The sequence below is a fragment of the Erpetoichthys calabaricus genome, chromosome 11, assembly GCF_900747795.2.
Source record: "Erpetoichthys calabaricus chromosome 11, fErpCal1.3, whole genome shotgun sequence".
In the NCBI taxonomy this organism is placed as follows: Eukaryota; Metazoa; Chordata; class Cladistia; order Polypteriformes; family Polypteridae; genus Erpetoichthys; species Erpetoichthys calabaricus.
The window spans coordinates 85,585,514-85,609,016 of NC_041404.2; the positions used below are offsets into that span (position 1 = coordinate 85,585,514).

General features: G+C 38.2%; 1 protein-coding gene across 2 annotated transcripts in view; it reads right to left on the reverse strand.

Moving 5' to 3' along the window:
• LOC114660657 (V-type proton ATPase catalytic subunit A-like) overlaps positions 1-2,940 on the reverse strand; it is a 45,465-nt gene extending 42,525 nt beyond the window's left edge. Inside the window, exon 1 of one of the 2 annotated variants that reach the window (XM_051933987.1) lies at positions 2,783-2,940. The gene's annotated coding sequence lies outside the window, so the exon portion shown is untranslated. The remainder of the gene's footprint in view (positions 1-2,782) is intronic. The other variant, XM_051933988.1, reaches the window with a different exon arrangement.
• Positions 2,941-23,503: the final 20,563 nt, after the last annotated feature.

Here is a 23,503-nt window from a genome sequence, read left to right on the forward strand (position 1 = left end):
TAGTCTTTAATATGGACATTTACTAAAACCAAAATGGATGCGCACATCTCCAACATAATGCACATAAAGAAATAACCCATCAAGCTTTAGTCAAGGCAATAGCTTTGCCATGTTAAGGCCAAATCTTTAAGTTGAGATGAAGACAGCATAAAGAAAAAGGAGAAGGAAAAAGCTGACAACGGTTGCAAAGTAAAAAATATTAATTAACATATTATTATTAGGGCAGCACAGTGGCGCAGTGGGTAACGCTGCTGCCTTGCAGTAAGGAGACCCGGGTTCGCTTCCTCCTCCCTTCATGGAGTTTACATGTTCTCCCCTGTGTCTGCGTGGGGTTTCCTCTGGGTGCTCCAGTTTCCTCCCACAGTCCAAAGACATGCAGATTAGGTGGATTGGCGATTCTACATTGTCCCTAGTGTGTGCTTGGTGTGGTGTGTGTGTGTCTTGCGGTGGGTTGGTGCCCTGCCCAGGATTGTTTCCTGCCTTATGCCCTGTGTTGGCTGAGATTGGCTCCAGCAGACCCCCGTGACCCTGTAGTTAGGATATAGCAGGTTGGATAATGGATGGATGGATATTATTATTATTATTATTATTATTATAGAACAGCATGCGGAGCGCCGGAGGAAGACAGTTTGGTCCTTAGTTATTATAGATAGAGTAGAATATCAGTTACTTGATTATTTCACAAAAACTGTCTATTTTAAATAACAATTAATAATAACACGTGTAAATAAAATAGAAAAACGTAATAAAAAGTAAATAAAAAATTAAATGTCATTAACGCCTTACACTAATATGAATTACTTTACCCTCTACTTGGGGGTTGGTGGCAGTAAAAAACCTTACACCTTTCCAGTGTAGTGCTAAGGTGTCACCCGCTACACTCAGGACCCAATCCAGGTGGTTCGGTGTGTGGTGTGGCAACCCTCTATTAGCGCATGCTCCCAAACTCTAACTTACATTCTACAAATGTTGCTTTTTTTGTATTTCTGTTCGCATATTGTCTGGGATGTTTTCTCTTTTTCTTTTACCGGATGAGTATCTCTGTTCTTGATATTTTATAATATGCAGCCGATCTTTGTTCGCTTTCTTTTCATCGACGTTCATTATCAGCTCTTGATACTCTTTTTCTATCATGATCTAAAATTCGATATTCTTAAATAGATTTGCTTTTCTGCCTTGCCATTACAACCGACTGCGTTGAAGTGCAAGTTAGCACTGAGAGTGTCACGTGGTGGTGCGCAGAGAGCATGTGCGCAGTAGGAGTAATGATTGAGCGAGCGGTTTATTATTGGACAATAACGTGAGCACGATAGAAAACTTTTTAATATAATAAGAGATTATTACTTTTGGTGTTCAGGGCATAGTGTATGTTTACTGATTTATGTTTTATGTTTTGTTTTGTTTTTTTTTTAATTTAATGAGCTCCTGTAAAAAGCCAAATATATCCTGGTGACAAATGAAGCTCTAATTTTTTTTATCTATCTATCTATCTATCTATCTATCTATCTATCTATCTATCTATCTATCTATCTATCTATCTATCTATCTATCTAGTCTATCTATCTATCTATCTCTATATCTATCTATCTAAAAATGGCATCAGTCTGGCACACAGGTCCAGGGACCTGGGTTTCGAATCCATTGAGTGGATCTCATAATGTTATGTACAGTATGTTAAAAATAAGCATTTGTTAAAGTCATTGAGGCCCCTTAACCTTATGCCAGCAGCACTGGAAGTAAGACATAAAGGAAATCTTTAGGAGATGCCAGTCTATCACAGGGCTAACACATTCACACATAACCTGAATGGTTAAGTTTAGAGCTGCTAATGTAATGAGTACAGCTTTGAAACGTTGTGGTAAAAATCAAACATACATAGGCATAACCAATGTGATACTCTGCTGAGCAATTACTGTTCATATTATTTTTATCATTATTATTATTATTGACATAATCAATCAAAATAGTCATGAAGTATTTGCTGATAGGAAAATTAAGAGAGCATCAATAAATCGGTGTTATTTGCATAAGCGCTAGTCTCATGTGAGAATACCATCAAAAACAACAACACTAGGAAATTAGCATAACCAGTTCCCGATTGCAAACAGATCTGCAAGCTTTGAGTTGCAATTTCTCCAAGGTTCAATCTGTAAGTAATAGCTTTGAATATAGCAGCATCAAATGGAACGGCGCATTAATTGTAAGAAAAACAACAGAAATGTTATTTGAAATATATTTTGATAGTTACTAAATGCATAAACATTAGACATCACTTTACAGTAAAGTGTGGTTTGATCCTAAATGTCTTCTTCCGTCTAACGTACCTATTTCTTCTCACGGTGAGGCCCTTTCTGGTGAGTCTACCGCGATATTCGAGTAAACGCGCAATACAAATGTAAGCGTTCGCAGCTTACCTGTGCACACGGGAGGGATGTTTGTGCGGCGCAGTGTGTCCTGATTAGTCAGCGCTGTAAGGGCTTGATGATAGGATGGTAATGAAAGTGCGCGTAATCTTGATGAAATTTGCCCAGTTTTCAATGATGTGTGATGCCTTAAGAAGTTTTTAAGAAGTTTTGTTGTAATACACAAAAGTAGTACCAACCGGGCGTGTAATTAGTAAATTCTATTCACCAACTCCCCAGAGGTTATTTCATTAAATCGTGGTGACCTTCATCCTTACATTTCTGCCATGATAATAAACCATAACGAGAGAATTCACAAGAAAGAAAGAAAGAAAGAAAGAAAGAAAGAAAGAAAGAAAGAAAGAAAGAAAGAAGTGTACCGCGGATTTAAAATCTCCGTCAAGTCGTCACGATCTCAGTCGGCAGCTCGGCGTTGGGCTCCGTGCAGTTGTCACGTCCGTCCCTTTCTGACGGTCACCTCTGTCCTCCGTCTTTAAAACGGTTCTGTTTACATATAAAGATGGGTAGGTGACTTGCATCCTGTTCAATCCGGCGGCCGACTCGCGTGTTGCCGCTCTACCCGGTTTCACCAGGCAGCGAGGCTGAGCCCAAAACAGGAGTACGAACTGTAAACATTACAGACGGCAAAAGGAGACACAGATGCTATCAGCACCACTGATACCAACCTGGGCGGAAAGTAGGCCTTATTTGTACATTGTTCAAAGATGGACAAGTATATGAATTATTAAAAGAGAGACCTAAGAATCTTACTGGGGAACCGAGTCCTGCGATCGAGTGGCTGGCTATTGGGAATGCAGTTTTTCAGGAGGACTTTGGTAACTACTGGTCAGATCCGACAAGGAAGGAGTTTGTAAAAAAAAAAAAAACTTTTAGGGGTCATTTTTTACTTGAAGTCATTGTAAATTGTGACAGATTAATGTTAATGCAATATTTGAGTGTGTCAATGTGTATCATTCATTTCGATCTTCTACCAAGTAAGTAAACCATAATCTACAGTGGTGTGAAAAACTATTTGCCCCCTTCCTGATTTCTTATTCTTTTGCATGTTTGTCACACAAAATGTTTCTGATCATCAAACACATTTACCCATTAGTCAAATATAACACAAGTAAACACAAAATGCAGTTTTTAAATGATGGTGTTTTATTATTTAGGGAGTAAAAAAATCCAAACCTACATGGCCCTGTGTGAAAAAGTAATTGCCCCCTTGTTAAAAAACTAACCTAACTGTGGTGTATCACACCTGAGTTCAATTTCCGTAGCCACCCCCAGGCCTGATTACTGCCACACCTGTTTCAATCAAGAAATCACTTAAATAGGAGCTGCCTGACACAGAGAAGTAGACCAAAAAGCACCTCAAAAGCTAGACATCATGCCAAGATCCAAAGAAATTCAGGAACAAATGAGAACAGAAGTAATTGAGATCTATCAGTCTGGTAAAGGTTATAAAGCCATTTCTAAAGCTTTGGGACTCCAGCGAACCACAGTGAGAGCCATTATCCACAAATGGCAAAAACATGGAGCAGTGGTGAACCTTCCCAGGAGTGGCTGGCCGACCCAAAATTACCCCAAGAGCGCAGAGACGACTCATCGAGTGGTCACAAAAGACCCCAGGACAACGTCTAAAGAACTGCAGGCCTCACTTGCCCTCAATTAAGGTCAGTGTTCACGACTCCACCATAAGAAAGAGACTGGGCAAAAACGGCCTGCATGGCAGATTTCCAAGACGCAAACCACTGTTAAGCAAAGAGAACATTAGGGCTCGTCTCAATTTTGCTAAGAAACATCTCAATGATTGCCAAGACTTTTGGGAAAATACCTTGTGGACTGATGAGTCAAAAGTTGAACTTTTTGGAAGGCAAATGTCCCGTTACATCTGGCGTAAAAGGAACACAGCATTTCAGAAAAAGAACCATCATACCAACAGTAAAATATGGTGGTGGTAGTGTGATGGTCTGGGGTTGTTTTGCTGCTTCAGGACCTGAAGGCTTGCTGTGATAGATGGAACCATGAATTCTACGTCTACCAAAAAATCCTGAGGAGAATGTCCGGCCATCTGTTCGTCAACTCAAGCTGAAGCGATCTTGGGTGCTGCAACAGGACAATGACCCAAAACACACCAGCAAATCCACCTCTGAATGGCTGAAGAAAAACAAAATGCAGACTTTGGAGTGGCCTAGTCAAAGTCTGACCTGAATCCAATTGAGATGCTATGGCATGACCTTTAAAAAGGCGGTTCATGCTAGAAAACCCTCAAATAAAGCTGAATTACAACAATTTTGCAAAGATGAGTGGGCCAAAATTCCTCCAGAGCGCTGTAAAAGACTCATTGCAAGTTATCGCAAACGCTTGATTGCAGTTATTGCTGCTAAGGGTGGCCCAACCAGTTATTAGGTTCAGGGGGCAATTACTTTTTCACACAGGGCCATGTAGGTTTGGATTTTTTTTTCTCCCTAAATAATAAAAACCACCATTTACAAACTGCATTTTGTGTTTACTTGTGTTATATTTGACTAATGGTTAAATGTGTTTGATGATCAGAACATTTTGTGTGACAAACATGCAAAAGAATAAGAAATCAGGAAGGGGGCAAATAGTTTTTCACACCACTGTAGCTAAAAGTTTTTGGTGCTCTCTGTATATGCAAGTTGCAAGACAGAAACCAAGCCTATCATTGGCACACTTTAGGTCCAATGATTTGCTGATCAACCTGACAATATGTTTTTGGACTGTGGAGAAAAAAAAAACAAACATAAAATTGGACCTACTTAATCTCTTTCTTGAGTCGCAGGGTCTAGAGGCCATCCCTACAGAATCAGGACAAAGAAAGAACCCATCCTGAAAGGGAATGTCATTCAGCCATTTACAGCCTCTATTTAAAATGATCTAAATCTCTAGAAGCACAGATATGATGAACTGTGCAAACTCTACTCAGTTTAGCAACAGGCAGAAGATGTGGCAGAAGTACTGACTAGTGCACTACCTGACCTTCTTAGTTTGTCCAAATTAGTGGCTAAGTCATCCTGCATCATGAGTATCCTTTTTCCCATTCTTATTAGCTTATTCTCTGGGTAAAAGGAAATAAACAAAGCTGATCCTTTTAAATTACATATTAGAAACCTGAATATGTGATGGTGACTATAGCTTTATATAGTAACACCTAATATACAGTATGTAGACATTTTATTTTCTTTCTCCTTAACTGCACAAATGTAACAGACTGGTAAGTATGAGATGAGGGATCTGCTGGTGAACATTCATTGCCACTCACACGTGCCCGTTATGTTAAATAAATATGTGCTAGGGTCATGGTGCCATGTGATTTCACATCATTAATTATTATTTATTATTAAATATTTATTAACAAGACCATTAATGCATTGTATGTGGTGCAGTCCTGATAAAGCAGGTAACCTAGTGGAATGTGTGATGAAAAATATCATTTACAATACTTTGCTGGTTTACTGTACATACCAGTTTTTAATCTTCTAATCCTGCACCCTATAAAAACTGTCGGGGTGTCCATAGGAGAGTCACTGAATTCACCAGCTTCAGCCTCAGACTGTACATTGAAGAGTTGGTGAGCAGGGCCAGATACTCTATGGAATTTAGAAACTCTAGATCTGAACAATACCATCGGGAACTTTAGAAATGAATAGTATCATCTCGGTCTGCTGGTGATAAAATCTATGATAGATGTATAACAACATCTGACCTAAAACATTTCCACTTGCTGTAAGCAAATGAAATCAAGATTGTCTATTACTATAAAATTATGTCTTATCATAAAAAACATATGTACCTCATTGATCTAAAGTATTCCCACTTTTTAGTCTTTATTTTTACCCATTTTGTATGTATTAAGCTTTGGGTATTTATTTTGTTTTATTTTTTTCATCTGGAAGTAAGGGGAGGGACACAAAATTCCCAGAATTGTTAAAAAAAAATGTATTATACAACTTAATAAGCAACTCAATTTTAGTCACCATCAAAATACTCTATCTGAGATACAATACACTTTTCTCAGTGCTTCTTTCATTCCTCGTTACATTTCCTATACTCATCTTTTGTTACCCTGTCCAGTACCTCCCACAATGTTTTCCTGTATTTCTAACACAGTAGCAAATTGTCTTCCCTTCAGATTCAATTTTAATTTCAGGAGCAAAAATAGTCACAGGGAGTGCGATCTGAAGAATTAAGGGTATGCAAAACAACAACCACATTGTTTCTGGTCAACAAAATCCTTGACTAAAAAATGAGATGTGCAGGTGAGCTGTCACAGTCTAAAATGCTACTTTGCGTGCAGCACTGCTCAGGACCCTTTTTTTCCTGATACTTTCCTGCAGACGCTTCAGCAGTTCAGTCACTGATTAACAGTCTGTTCATGGGAAGCCTCTTTATAACAAGTCCATTTATGCAGACCAACAGCGAATCATTCATTACCATCATGTCTGATATGACCTCACGTGACTTATCTGGTTTGAAGAAAAAATATCACCCAAAGTCACACACAGAGTTGTATAGTAAATATCAAAAATATACACTTGATAAACTCAGCACAATGCACTTGGCAGACAGATTAACATGACGTCCGGCATACAATACCTAGCAGAATACTGTAGTGATATATTCCCATGCTATTGACCAATTTTGGGAATTTTTGCCCCCACCCCCCCTGAATATTAACATTTTTTGACTTCCTCTTTGAATTTTCATTGTTTTTGCTTTTGTAGTCTGACTGCATTACCGATGTTACTCAAAAAATCTGAACCATCTCTGTCTCTTTCTCTCCTGCATTATTATTTTAGTTTAGTTTACCTTTATTGTCCAGCAGTGGAAATTTTGGTTTTACCCAGTTAGCCACATACAAGAGTAACTTTACTACTGAAAACTAATGACATATTCATATACATTAAAAAAAACACACAATTTGAGAATTTTTTCAACAAAATTGAATTTGACATATTTAAAAGTTTTATTACTGTTGATATAAACTATTTGTGCTTGTATTTGTTTAAAATTTTGGCAGAATGTATTGCCTCCCAGAAAGTCAAACTTGGGAAATTTTTTAATAGTCTGGTCCTTTATTAGATCACTTGCCTGATTTGCATGATATTTATCTGGTGTGGCCACCAGGGGGGGCTCTCCAGCTCCTCAAATACCTGGCACAAACAGGCATTGGACACAAGTGTTTAACAAACATTGTGAAAACAGCATACAGCAAGCATTTCCCACACCACAACCACAGTTAAAATTAATGAAGCAGCCCACAGCAATATTTTGTCTTCTTCTTTTCCTTCTTTCTGTCTCTCACTCTCTGCCTCCTCCGCTCCTTCAAGCAAGCTTCGTCCTCGTCCTCCTCCTCCTCCCGACTCTGTTTCTCTGAGATGAGGCAGGCAGCTTTTTTTATATAAAAACCTGGGAGTACTTCTGGTGTCCCATAATCATGACCTGGGAGCACTTCCAGGTTAGGCTGGAGCCTGACAAGTAGGGCTCACCAGTCCCCACAACACCCCCTGGTGGCACCAACAGAACCCAACAGGGTTGTGCCAAAGAACTTCAATTCCCATGATGCTCTGTGGGAATTCAGGCACCTGCCACAACCCAGGGGTGCTGCCATCAAGTGATCTGTGGGAGATAATGCTCTGTGCAGGCTGTCTCCCCCTGTCTTTCCACCCTGAGAACATCTCGGCTGGGTAAGGCCTCCCGGCTGTCCCTCACACTTGGAGTTTAAAAATTCCCCCTCCAGTTCATATGTGTGTCATTAATGTTTTTTAAAATTCCTTTGTTCCTATATGTTTTATCATGAAACTGTGTTATTCACTCCAAATGAAGAGCAAAATATCTTGAAGTATGCAAGCATTAATTACTACTAATACATACTATAGCAGAAAGTATTGTAATGTAGTTGAAATGTTGAACAAGGTTTATGTTTTGTTATAGTTATACATTTATAGGCATACAATTTGATCACCTGGCAATATGTTTTCTTTTTTGAAAAAAATAAAAATAAAAATTGGAGAAACTATTAAAAATGTACATATTTTGGACATTTTTTTTCATCTGCTTTCCATTCTTTTGTCATTTTACTTTGGGAATAACAACATGTACTTGGTTTGAACTGTTATTTGAAATTCCACATCTGTTGGAATTTGAACAAATCATCAGCAATACCTTACCCATGTTGATTCTCGTATATTAAACAAACATAACGGCATATTTACTTCTGTGAAATAAGCATTGAGGCTGGTTTTGTTATTTATTAATTAGGTGATAAAGCACAAATGAGCTGATTGGAAAGTGAATAAAAGATGAATAGTGCTGTGAGACCCCGGGTTAGATTTTTTTACCCTACCAGAAACTACACTACTTTGGAACTCGCACTCAGGGAAACAAACCTTAAAGCAATACCCCACACAGGTAATCCTCTGTGATTGTCAGACATAGACAATGGGATGTAAAGTATAATTTACAAGAGGTGAAAGTTTTAAAAAACATTTTAAATCTGAGACTGAATAGCTGTGTTTTATGATTCTGGTTTTATAAGTGAACAAAAATTAGCTTTTAGCATTTATATTATACTGTATATTCTTTGGTTGAGATTCATGTCAACATGAATGCCAAAAGCTTACAAATGTATTCTATCTGAGCGAAAAATAGAGGTGCAAAGAGGTGAACAGGATCAGAGGAAGGAACATAGTTAGAAAGTGGGCTTAGTTTGCAAAGAGAAACCTGAATAACTGAAATGACACAACCAAAACACTATCTTAAATCATAGTCAAAGTTAAAATGAAAAAGAATGCAAAACAACAAGGAGATCAAGAGAAAATAAAGTATGAGCCAAGAGTTTTCAAATATAAACAATCTTGGAAAACCAAAAACTGCATGACGCTGACCTGTCACACATTTCACGATGATGACATCACATGTCATGCATTTCCCTGTTGTCTCTACAGAGCAACTACATAGTTCCAAAGTTCCAGGATATATTATATTTACCCACCATTTTCAGAATACATATATTCTAGTTTAAGGGATGAACCTTCAGGTGAATGTCTTGTGTAGTGACTCAGACCTTCTGCCAAAACATTCTGCAAACCTATTTTTTTAGTAGTCTCTGTTGCCTTTAGATTGTCTTGAACTATGAGCACGGAATGTAGCCTTGTGAAATACCTCAGCCACATTTAGCAACTTATGTAGAATCTGAAGGAAATAACTATTAAAGGGGACTTAAAACCATCTAAACATTCAAAAGGTAATATTTTAATAAACAAATGATAAAGGAATATTTTGTGCTGGGGAAGATCAGTTAAAAAATGTATAGAAGTAGCTTCCCACAGACAACGGAGTGTTGACTAACAGGTTGACTAACCCAACAAGGGAATCTGGCAGGCTGTTTAGCCATATTACAAACCTTACAGACTGGAATTTAATCATGCATGTGGCTTATTTTGTTTTGCTTCCAAATTTCTTGTGGTTATTTTCTGTTATTTAAAGACAATATTGGACCGTTTCTTTCATTTACAAGCCCTGATATTGTGTTTCTGACAGTAAATAGGGTTGCTCAGCTTTCTTTCCCATGTTTATTGTGGGCTCCTTGAGTCTTCCTGGTCGTGACACTAGGAAGAACTGAAGTTTAATGTCAGAATGCCTAAGTTTAGTGGAAAAGTAAATGAAATATTTGAACTGTTGGAACACTTCATGAGCTTCATGGGACCAAACAAACTATTACTTATGTTTTTTCTAATTTAATGATGAAAGATGATGCTGCTGAAATGTTTATTGAAATGTCATTAATAATTGGCAAGGCCCACAAATCTCTGTACTTATTTTAAACTTTGTGGGGTTTTCCAATTAAGAACAGTTACAACCTTAGACTGGTCCTAGAAATTTCTTAACTGAGAAATACTATCCTATTGTTGTAAACTTCAAATTTCTCAGGTTTAGCATTTAATGTCTATTTCTTAGATATTGTAACACCTCTCTGATATGTACATACATGGGTATTTTAATCTTTTGAAAAATCAATATGTTGTCAATATACACCAAATCATAAATTCCCAAGATAACGCAAAAATGTAATTGACAAAAGATTGAAATGCCACCGGGGCATTGATTAACTCATAGTGCATTACGCTATGCTCATAATGTCCTGGGGTAGTATTAAATGTGGTTTTCCATTTATCGCTTTCTTTATTACTTATAAAGTTGTAAACACTCTGAAAATCAAATTTTGTAAGCACAGCTGACCCATAATTGTTATCCACATTGGGTGTGTAGATAGTTATCAGAATCACTTTACAATAAAAAAAAAATACCTATGACCGTCACATATCACCTTTCAGGATCAGATACTATATCTGATACTGCAAATTAAATTGTTCTGTGAATTAAGATTCCCACACCTCTAGTTTTCTTAGCATAGCTGGAGTGGAATATTTGTCCGGTCCAGTCTCCTTGCAACCAAAGCTGATCCTTGCTGATTAAGTGAGTCTCCTGTAAAAATACGATCTTGGCATTTAGACCTGTTAGTTGAGAGAATACTTTCTCCCTTTTTTAATTCGTGATTAAGACCTTTGACATTCCAGCTCACAAAGTTCACTGTTTGGTCATAGAGACTTTTATTGTCATTTTATAATCTTAAATTAAGATTGTACATTATTACATATGATAGCTTTAACTTTAATTTTCACTATTACCAGGAGTAATTAGATTCAATAATGCAAAGTTAAGAGATAGGGGATAATCATTTTTCTTTGATTTTGGTAAACTGTCAGACAGTACAGGTTTATAACGTTCTGTCTTTTTTTGACAAAGAAAAACATGGCAACAATGGGACTACACCCACTACACTAAGTTTTCCTAACTGTATGTCTCATTGTTTTCTGTCAGCCAGTGTATAGACAATACATACTGTCGTGCATGTATATTAGGGGATCACGTTCAGGGTTCATCTGAGGTACGTAGTACCACTCTGGGATGAGAGGAAGCATTGGTGCCAGTCATGTCCTCTTCCATCCTCTCCGCAGTGCTTAGAGTATGCCCCATGAGGGCAACTGATTCCACCCCTTCCAGTCTCTGGCCTATAAATCTTAAGCCAGTCGGAAGGTGGAGTCACACATTTATCCCACATTCAACATGTGTTTTCAGGATCAGTGCAAAGGAGAAGACCAAAATCAGATAAATGCCTAATCCCAGTCTTTAATGAAATGGACAATTAACTAAGGAAGGTTAAAAGAATAACTAATAAACAAATCGGTATCCGTCAATAAGGGCGCGCACATAAAGGCGACCTTTAAAAGGGCGACCTCAATTGGGCGCGGTGAATAAAAGCGCACATAAATAAAAGCGATCTTCAAAAGGGCGACCTCAATTGAGCGCCGAATAAAGGCGCGCGCAAATAAAGGCGAGCTTCAAAAGGACGACCTCAATTGAGCGCCGAATAAATGCGTGCGCAAATAAAGGAGTGCTTCAAAAGGGTGACGTCAATTGGGTGCAGCGAATAAAGGCAAACGCAATAAAATTACAGAAAATTTATTAGATAAAGGCAATGATTGAACGTATAAAAAGGTGAAAGCAAGAATATTAAAACATCCAATTAATTAATGCATGAACGAACTACTAACGAACTATTTCTAAAGCTCTCTATATTTCGTTGTTTTCAAAATTACAGAAAATTAGATTAAGGCAATGACTGAATGTATAAAAAGGTGAAAGCAAGTTACACTTGAAGCTGTAGATTATGTGCAATGCCACGTAGATATTCGAGATGCGGTCTATTAGCATAATCAAGGACAATTAATTTAATTCGCTCCGAAGGTCATCCTTTTGAAGCACTCCTTTATTTGCGTGCGCATTTATTCGGCGCTCAATTGAGGTCGTCCTTTTGAAGCTCGCCTTTATTTATGCGCGCCTTTATTCGGCGCTCAATTGAGGTCGCCCTTTTGAAGATCGCTTTTATTTATGTGCGCTTTTATTCTCCGCACCCAATTGAGGTCGCCCTTTTGAAGGTCGCCTTTTTGTGCGCGCCCTTATTGAATAGAACCAAACAAATCAAATACAGTCCAAAACAGGAAAATGAGAAGAAAAATAAAACAAAGTAGCAAGTGAACTACAAAAGTAAATAGGAACACGTTGCTCAATTTTCATGTATTGTTGCTATGCTGAGCTTTTGAGTGCAGAGATGTTTTAAAACAGCACTTCAATGTGTGTTTCAAATGTTATGTTATCATGGGGAAAGTTCCAGTATGTTGCAGATACCTAACCTTCAATCACTGAATGAGGCTGTGTCAGAGATAAGAATCTAATCCCATATCAATCTTACCAGCAAAAAGTGGTTCGTATTATAGGTGAGAAGAGAGCAATGGCAATGATTAGCTTTTAAAAGCTAACTTTACAATTAACATTTTGAAATAATTACATTAGATGCTGCTGAAACAACATACACAATTTTTTATGTATATGGTAATTACAGTATATCCATTAAGAATCTCCTTCAAAAGTAATATGGGCAGCTTGCAATAATACATCTACTATACTACTATAAAATATGAGATTTACACATCCTCCCATTACAGACCTGGCAACAATTCCAAAATATCAGCTCACACTATACCATCAAATCAAGGTATGACAAAAATTAATACAGTAGTTAATAATAAATATTCGTCTTTACTATAGTGTTTTCAATATCTGTTTTTAATATATTATTATTGCAGTCAGAGACACAAGATTGCATTGGTTTGGACATGTGCAGAGGAGAGATGCTGAGTATATTGGGAAAAGGATGCTAAGGATAAAACTGCCAGGCTAGAGAAAAAGAGGAAGACCTAAGAGAAGGTTTATGGATGTGGCGAGAGAGGACATGCAGGTGTTGGGTGTAACAGAACAAGATGCAGAGGACAGAAAGATATGGAAGAAGATGATCCACTGTGGCGACCCCTAACGGGAGCAGCCGAAAGAAGAAGAAGATTATTGAAGTATCTGTTAGTGTATTGTGTGCTCTTTTAAAAAGTAGGTAAGAAGCTTCAGGACTCGGAGTGGAAGCTTCTAGAATTCCATGTAAGTGAGACACAAGAGGGCTGCAGTGCTACTGCAGATGCCGCTGTGGATGTGCAGAACTATCTCATTGATACCTACAAGTATGGTGTAGTGGTCAAGACTTAGGACTTCAAACTCTGAGGTTGTGGGTTCAAGCCCATGATGTCAAGACCCTGAAGGTATTTAAGCTAATGACACAATCCTCTTGTAATCCAAAATTCCAAATTATGTAAAGTATGAATTTGCAGTATTAATAATTCTTTTTTAAGGAATCTTCTGTGCTAAAGATTTTTATGTTTTTTTGACCTTAAAGTTCGGTGACATTCCTGACTTGTCATTTTGGTTTTATTATGACTTCTCGGCTTTTCTAACCATTGCTTTGTGTTCCAACCATGTTATTAGTTTTCAATATCTCCTAGTCATTTTCAAAACCATTTCTGTCTGCCTTTTTTCTATTCATAGCAGAAAACACTGAAGCAACTGTGCTGCCATCTTAAATAGGAGTGCCATGATGACATCATGCATTGATCATCAAGAGGTCCAGTCTATGTGGTGCCAGACGTAATTCTCAAACAAGAATATACATCTGGGGACAACTCTTTTAAGAAATGTGTAGTGCATAGCAATGAAATCCTGTGCTGCAAAGGCAACACCTACAGGCCTTCTTACACCCACCCCCAGCTTCTCCATTCCGTGCATTTCAGACCACCGGGGTTTCAGGGAGAGACCAAAAGATATTGAATAAAAGTCTTGATGCTGAGAGAAAACAAAAAGCTAAAATTGTTATTTATTCAGGAGCTCAGTTGCACAAGGTAACTGAAACTTAATAATTAATTGACATGTTATAATGAGTGCTGTGACAGTGGAGACAGACAGTCACATAGACCACTGCAGCTATTGGGCTCCACACATTTGAGAAGTGCCCCTCTCTGCTACAATATATTTTATATTTGTCACTATATGATATAACAACAGCATATAGAGTTTAGATAAGCATTGTGGTCTACTTGGAAATGCAAACTTGACTTGAGAAAATAGCTGCATCTTTTTAAGACATTGTATATCCATAGACCACAATGCTTACTTATCTATGAAAAGGTTTTAACCTTGCATCTAGTTAATAATTATTTTAAAAAAGGGTATGTTTGATTTCAAGATGTGCAATGTGCTCTCTGCACATGCAACACACATTTATATGTCCAATGGGATTTCTTTAGGTGACTTTTCAGCTGTCGACAGCTCATCTTAAACAGATGCTTGCTGTCTGTCAGACCAGAATAACGAGAGACCCTCTGATCTTTGCAGTGCAAAATCACAGCCCCTACTTTGGAAGCCAACTTCATGAGGCATTGGATTGGTTTAGAAATGTGACACTCAGTGAGCCATCTAATTGTTCCCACACAGTTTTAGGCAAAATTCACTCATGGTTTTCTCCAGACATATATACTATACGTCTGGCTTTAGTGGGACTACCGGAGGTCTAACATGATAGCAACCAAAAGTCGCATCTAACAACAAAATGTTTGTGTTGACCCTGGAAAACTGAAAATAATTGTGTGCCACAGACCAAAACACATTATAAAATGGTGACTTGGTAACACCACAAACAAACTATTAAAAAATTAACAACAAAATTTTAAACAAAATAAAAACAAACAAAATTAGGTGGGTTAAAAACTATGATTCATAACATCTGTATCCTTACCCCGTTTTATAGTTACATAAACACAATCCTAGTCACTAACAGCAGGACAGAGCAGCTCTTCAGTGACATTGGTTAAATGTTAAAACTACCACTGCAGGGCATGGTGAGACCTATTAGGAACTTGATGGCATAGCACATCACCATACCAAGCTCTCGCTGAGCATGTAGAATGATGACAGTCCAATCTCAGGTCACCCAACTCAACTCTACATTACTGACACCAGTCCTGATCAGCACAATGAGAGATGGTTGATTGAGAATGAAGTACAGCAGGTGAAAATGTCCAAAGCTGGTTATGAATACAAAAAGAGGAGACGGTCGAAAGAGCAGATACTTCAAAAACACAAAGGCTCATTTTTAAAATACATTGTCTCAGATTCAGTTACCAAGGATGATAATGTGCTATTGTCAAGTCATCGATGATTCTACAACTACAAACAACAGTGGGTGTGGAGAGTTCTGCTCCCAACGATAATAGCTGCGCTATGTCCAAAACAGAGACTGTCCAGTGGCTAAACTTAAAAGATTAAGAGTTTTTGAATGATCCTTGATGATATAATGGCACAGGACAGATTTAAAGGACTGGCTACCATTTCAACAGAATATGAAGTGGTGCAGAACATTGAAACAAAAGTTGCACTTCGGACCTTTTCAGCAATAAAGATCTGAAACACTTCTGATGGCTGAACTTAATTAATGAAATACCATTCACTAATATAATGATGCCTTTTTAGTTAGTTGTTTTTTAAGTACACTGTTTAGTTTGTGTGAAATTTCTTTCCTGTTGATATTGAGTATATATCATGCCTAAGAGACAGAAATGATGTATGACCAAGGGATTTGCATTGGTGTGCAGAACCATCATTAAAATGTCTTAGAAATCTTGCAGGGTTCAATTTGGCCACCCTTTGTGTCATACGGCTCATTTAACAAGTTTTGAAAATGGAAATTCCGTAACGCTACAATATTTACTCTCTGTGTGTGTGGACAGAGTCTGGAACTCTTATGGCTTTTATGTGTTTCTGCCTAGTGGTTGTGATGTTGCAAATTCAAGGCATTGTGTTTTGTCTACAATGGCAGAACAATCTGCACGGACACCAACACATTGACCGTTTCTCCTGCCTCTTAAAAATCTAAAGGTAAGCACAAATACAACTTGATGCACTTAATATAAGGCAAAATTGAAACTCCGAAAACCTGAATGTTACCCTTTGTTACTTGCTACCTGTTAAAACCACTAAAAACGTCTTTCAAAATATTAATAAATTCCTTATCATTATACACATGCATTATACACATGAAACAATCCACACATATTCTTAACATTCATTTTTATTAATAACAACATCAGCAATAGCAGCAACAACAGTGATAAAAGAGAAAAGGGGAATATTTACGAGAAGACACTGGGCATGAGAGCAACCCTAGATCTCATTAGATGCATGATGCATTCATACTTGTTGGCATTACAAATTAGCATTTTTTTAGTAATTGTAGATTTCTATGCTAAGCAAGAGACTTGGACATCACAGCACAGCCATAATTTATTAGGCATAGGAATCATCCATGACTATCAGGGTCAGTGTCTCACACTCACTGAACTATACAGTAGACTCGGTGCATAATGTTATTAAAAATGGCCACAAGATGTCAGTAGAGGAATGGGTGTCAAATATTTTAAAACTGAAAATCATTTTCCTGCTCAAATTCTTCAAAATTGTTGCTGTTTCACAAAGCTTTGTTCCATTAATCATGAGTATCAATTAAAATCTATATATATAAAATTCTTTTCGCATTTGAAATGGAAATTACATATGACCACGTGATATAGAAATTATGTATGAAACGGAAATTACGTATGACCACACGATATGGAAATTACCTATGACCACAGAACATATTATAATACAGGAACTAGCCAGGTGCGTTCTGACAGAGAAGTTTTATTTATTCGTCCACGTGACTGTCGCTGAAACTGCCACATTGTAACTTTTTTTTAGTTGGCAGTACTTGATAGTAGAAGAGATGAGGAAAACAGCTTTGCGTCTTTCTACTTTTTAACTGTGCTGAGCTGTAAACAATGTGAAGACGAGACCGCCTTCAGCTGCAAGGGGTCGTGAGAACAAAGTGGACACTGGGAGGCGCGGAATGTCAGCCTGCTCCGCCGAGTCGAGAGCTTCACAGTTTCGGGCAGCGTCCTTTCTTCTCACACTGTTTGTGACACTTCAGGTCCCCCGTTGGCTCCTGGGAGAGTGGAAATCTTTGCGAATGAGTGTAATCGGCGCCATCGAAGCAGGACTCTGTTTGTAAATTGCCCTGCACAACTACTTACTGTCCCTTTAGGTAAGCTCGGTTCACTAAAACCCAACAATATTCAAGGTTGCTTTTGTGATTCATTATTTTAACAAGTAATTCACAGGCATGTATTGCACGGTCGTCAGGCAAAAATTTGGACGATCACATAGAAAATGTAATTTCTATACCACAACGGTCATGTAGCACCTTTCACAAGGGATCTACTACTTACCTGTTGTGTTATAGCGCCTTTAAAATGTAGTTTACCCGAAACCACTCCAGTAGTGCTCAATGTATCTTTACTTCTTAAATGTTAATGTTTTACGGTTTAATAACTTATAGACTACATTTTATTTTTCTCCCTTGCACTCAGTGAGCGAAGCCACTGGGTAATCAACTAGTATATTATATAAAAACCCAAAATACAAAACACTTTAAAAAGTAATGTTAACAATAACTTTTTAATACTGAACAACTCCCAGATTCTTCATTCCATCAATCACTACTATAATTTTAAAAATCTTGAACTTAAAATACAAAATGTTTCAAAAAGAAATTTCATAATAAACTTATAATACTAAACTATTTCCCTAATTGATGAATCCTTGATATCTAATACCAAAAAGATACCAAAGAAAACATGTGACTCTTAAGGGGGAGAAACTGAGAGAGAAGACCTAGTGCCTGAACAACGGCCATATGCAGAATCTGCCCTTTCACTCAATTGAAACTCTTTAAGTGACTGCAGAGTAATTAGTAATTGTGTCTGAGGAACAATAAACAATTAGAGGTCAGCTTAATTTAGGATTCTCCCTTTATTGACTACAATTAACCACAGATTAACAAAAATTAAGCTCGAGGTACAGTTTGGGCTGAAACACGGTAGCAGTTTGTTACTTTAAATGGCACCTTTACATTGGTCAGGCATGAGTGATCATGGGTGGGTTTGTGAACTACAATGGATTGTTATCCCATCCAGTATTGGTTTCCCCCCTTACACCTTACACTGACAGGATAGACTCTGGTTCTCCATGGCTGTAAACATTTCTTAAACAAGTTTAGAAAATGGATGAATGATAGATTTTGAATTGTCTTAAAAGGTGGAACTTCAAGGGCAGATACAGTAAGGGAGGCACCACAGAGATGAATGATCAATGACTAAGCGTTGACTAGCTATAGCTTTAGGACAAGTCTCCACCTTTTCTGGATAAAACATACAAACAGGAGCATCATATTCAGTATTCAAGAAGATCTCCTTCACAAATCATGATCTGGTTCTGGCTTGGGACACTCATAGCAAGGCAGTTACGGCATGTGGAATGAAATAATCACTTGCTGTGGAACATTTGGAGAAATACCATGTCTTTGATCTTGCACAAACATGTGAACTCATTTTTAATGTCACACCACCACAAAATACGACTTGAGGGGAAAACCTTGTGGGCTGGCTTTGATTTCACTGTGGTACAATGGTAGCCTGTAATGAAATCTACAAAAGGCCATTCTTATTCCGGTCTGAAAATGATGAAAATTGTATTATTTCATAATTTTACTTTAATCACTAAATACATGGACTGCCCTTAAAGGTGTGAGAGTCAAATTGATTGGCAACTCTAGACTGACCCCAGAATTTATCAACTGATAAACAGGCCAGATTGTCAACAGCTCCTCATGACCCTGAGCTGGATAAGCAAATTCACTAATGAATGGATTGATGGACTTAAATAATGAATTCTTATACAAAAACAAACACACAGAGGTACTTACTGTATAATGGGCACCCATCAGGCAGACATAAAATCAATTGTCAGTTAAGATCATCTCCAATGACTACCTTAGAAAGCTGACTGCACTTTGAATATAAAAGAGAATCTCAGATTGTTCAGGATTGAAACCCAATAGACCCTTATAAATGCACTTTCATATACACTGCACAAAAAAAACTACAAGAATTCATGTTTTACGTAATGTACATATTACCCTTCCTTTTCATGTATATATGTTGTTCTGGGTAGGTTTTGGAATGTCATTTGAACATTTTGCTACTTTTCTTTCCATTCTGAGAATGTTTTTTTGAGCCACGAACAGGTACATTCATATATACAGGCTCTTCTTTGTATCTCTTTTTCGTCAAGGAAAACTCACAAGCTTGAACTTCCACATAGTTGTTGATCTTTCTCTCTGTAAAGCCAAAAACATTAAAAATGGGACAATTAGCGAAAAAAGACAATTAGCAGGTGATTTTTACAGAAAGTATAAGTGCATGGAGGTAAACATGAATTTGAATGTGTTTACTGTTTGGGGTTTCCTTGAGTTCTCCTGTTTTCCTCCCATTCCCCAAAGACATGTGAATGTGCCCTGAAATGGGCTGGGGCACTGTCCAGAATTGGTTCCTACAGTGCAATCTGCTGCTCCAAGGACAGGCTGTGGCCCACTTTGATTCTGAACTGGATTAATTACGTTTGAAAATGACTGGATGGTTTTTCATTTCAATTTGAGGTGTGAGTATGTTTGTATGAGTATATAGCCTGATGCTCCTAGAGCCTCCTCTCCTGTAGAGAGATAGGTTAAATTAAAATCTATTGTCATATGTAATTAGTTAAATAAAATTCTTACTTTCATGTCTCCTCAGAACAGCTGTTAAAATACCACATGATAAAATAAATAAATTCAAAGAATTTAATGAAAAGTATACAAAGCATTGCAACATAAATATAGTCATACACATGAGCATCAAGAGTGCCACAAGCATTTGAGCATGGGGGAGCAAAGTGGAAAGATTGATAGAATGACACTTGTATTACCCTCTATTCCATTTTCAACCCAACAGTGGAAGAGAACCCACGAGAAGACCACTGATGCCACTTCTTGTAATACTTTGTTAACTCTTGCTCTTCCACCCTCGCCACTATTTAAGGATGTAAGTTGACATTCATTGTGGAACCAGCTACCTAAGAGAACGGACTTCATGGCAGCACCCTACCCAAACCCTGACTGGAAGATGATAAATTGTGTATTTGGTTTATTGCCACTATTTCTTTTTTTTTCAAATGAATATTAAATGGTGCATCCCATGGGACCCCAACTCTTTAGGCTCTTGTATGATTTGTTCACTATTTATATATATTTATTGTGAAGCCCTGGGGCATGTACAGCTGCCCTAACCCAACACAAACAGGCAGATACAAGTCTAGCACACAACACACAAGTTTATTTACATCTGGGGAGCTCTATTTCCTTGCTCCACACAGCACAGTACATAAGCACTTCAGTACCCAGTACAAGGCAACCTTTTTCTCTTCTTGCCTCCTCCAGGCAAGCTTTGTCCACCTCCTCCCGACTCTGGCTCCTTGAATGGAGTGAGGTGGCCCCTTTTTTTGGGCAGCCGGAAGTGTTCCAGGTGCCTAAGAAACTTCATCCGGCACCACTTCCGTGTGTGGTGGAAGTACTGCCAAATAAGGCCCCGAAAATACCAATGTGCCCCGAGGGCAAACCAAGGGTGCTGCCCTATGTCGGTCCATGGGAGAAACTGTCCTCGATATACTCTCTCCCCTGGTCCTTCCATAATCTGGGTGTCCTTGCCGGTTAAGGGCCCTGGCCATCCACCACAATATATATATACTGTATACACATTCACCGGCCACTTTACTGGGTACACCTGTTCAACTGTTCCACCTGTTCAACAAGTATCTAATCAGCCAATCACATGACAGAAACTCATGCATTTAGGCATGTAGATATTCTCAAGACAACCTGTTGAAATTCAAACTGAGCATCAGAATGGGGAAGAAAGGTGATTTAAGTGACTTTGAAAGTCAGAGTATTTGAGAAACTGCTGATCTACTTGGATTTTCATGCACAACTAGGGAATCCATTCCAGGATTCCCGGACATTTTTTATTCCCGCATTCCTGGGAATGAAACTGCTGTGATTCCCGGGAAGATAGGAACAGCCAAGCTTGCATATACTGTATAGCATGTAAAAGTGTAAAAATCAATCAAGAAATAACAGAGTTATAGTTGAAAATAATTAAGGTGGCGCCATTGCTGCAGCTTGCACTTCATCAGACAACAGCTTTGAACAGCAATATGAAATTGCAATGCGTCAGTCTGTTGCATCCGCATTATCTGTGCCAAGAAACTTGCCATCACAGAATGATGACAAGAAACTGGATGCATCAGTAAAAGCTGAAATGGCGGTGTTTCAGAGCAATGGCAAGCACGGGTGTTGTTTAGAACAAGTGTATCAGTATCTGATGATTGTGCCGCCTACTTCAGTGGAGGCAGAGCGTGCTTTCTCAGCGGCTGGCGTACTTCTGCACGAAGGTGCGCTCTTGCCTGGATGACCGCACGCTGGACATGTGTTTTCTATGCTATTATTACTGCAACTAAAGATACATGTACTTATATGACAGCATGAACTGCTTGTAGATAAGGTTAGTCTTTTATTTGTGTCAACATATTGCAGTAGTTTTATTAAAAATAAGTGTCGGCCGTTCTAAAACCGTTCACATGTGAGATGCCCATGCACTGTGTCATCCCTGGGAGCCCGGGATTCCCAGGAATGAAATGTGGGCTTCTCAAATTCCCGGGAATGGATAAACTCGTCCGGGAATGGATTCCCTATGCACAAAAATCTCTAGGGTTTACAGAGAATGGTCCAATAAGGGAAAATATCCAGTGAGTGGCAGTTCTTTGGGGGAAAATGCCTTGTTGATGCCAGAGGTCAGAGGAGAATGGCTAGACTGGTTTGAGCTGATACAAAGGCCACAGTAACTCAAATAACCACTCATTACAACCAATGTATATAAATGACTGCAAAATCCCTTCCCTTCCAAAATCATTCCACAAGTAGGGGATGTAACGACATAGAATACTGGAAGTGTGAAGAAACTGTGAGGAAATAACAAAAGACAATCGCTATCTCTAAAACGATAATCTTTAAAATTGTTTCACCATTGGTAACCAGAGCAAGGTACACAATTGATTATATGTTGTTTCATTTATTCTCTTTCTTGTAAAATATTAAAAAGTATAATGTTTATATTTTTTGTTTATAGTTTTCATGGTGCTCATGATGGCAACACTAATAGAGAATTGAAGTTTGAGACATGAATAAAGATAAATGCACCAGTCTGAGACTCTCTGTGTGTTGATTCAATTAAATCAAAGGCTGCTACAAGGTATGCAGAAGAGCATCTTTGAATGTACAACACATCAAAATCTTGAGGCTGATAGGCTATAGTGGCAGGAGACCACACCGGGTGCCACTTCTCTCAGCTAAGAACAGGTAACTGAGGCAAACATTTGCACAGGCTCACCTAAATTGGACAACAGAAGATTGTAAACAAACCTGGTCTGACAAGTCTAGATTTCTGCTGCGGCATTAGGATTATAGGGTCAGAATTTGGTGTCAACATCATGAAAGCATGGATTCATCCTGTCTTGTATCAATGGTTCACTCTAGTGGTGATGGTGTAATGGTGTGAGGGATATTTTCTTGGCACACTTGGTGGCCCTTAGTACCTATAGATCATTGTATACATGCCAAAAGCTACCGGAGTATTGATGCTAACCCTGTTCATCTCTTTATGACTGCAGTGTAGCCATTTTCTGATGGCTACTTTCAATTGGATAAAGTGCCATGTCACAAAACTCAGATCATTTCAAATTGGCTTCTCGAACATGATAATGAGTTCACTGTACTCAAATGGCCTCCAAGTCACCAGATCTCAAACAAATAGAGCACCTTTGGGATGTGGTGATATGGGAGATTCACATTATGGATGTGTAGCCAAAAAATCTGCAGCAAGTGCATGATGCTGTCATGTCAATATGGACCAAAATCCCTAAGGAATGTTTTCAGCACCTTGTTCAATCTACGCCATAAAGAATTACAGCAGTTCTGAAGGAAAAAGAGGGTCCAACCCAGTACTAGCAAGGTGTATCTAATAACAGGGCCGGTGAGTGTATATATACAATACTGTGCAAAAGTTTTAGGCAGGTGTGAAAAAATGCTGTAAACTAAGAATGCTTACACA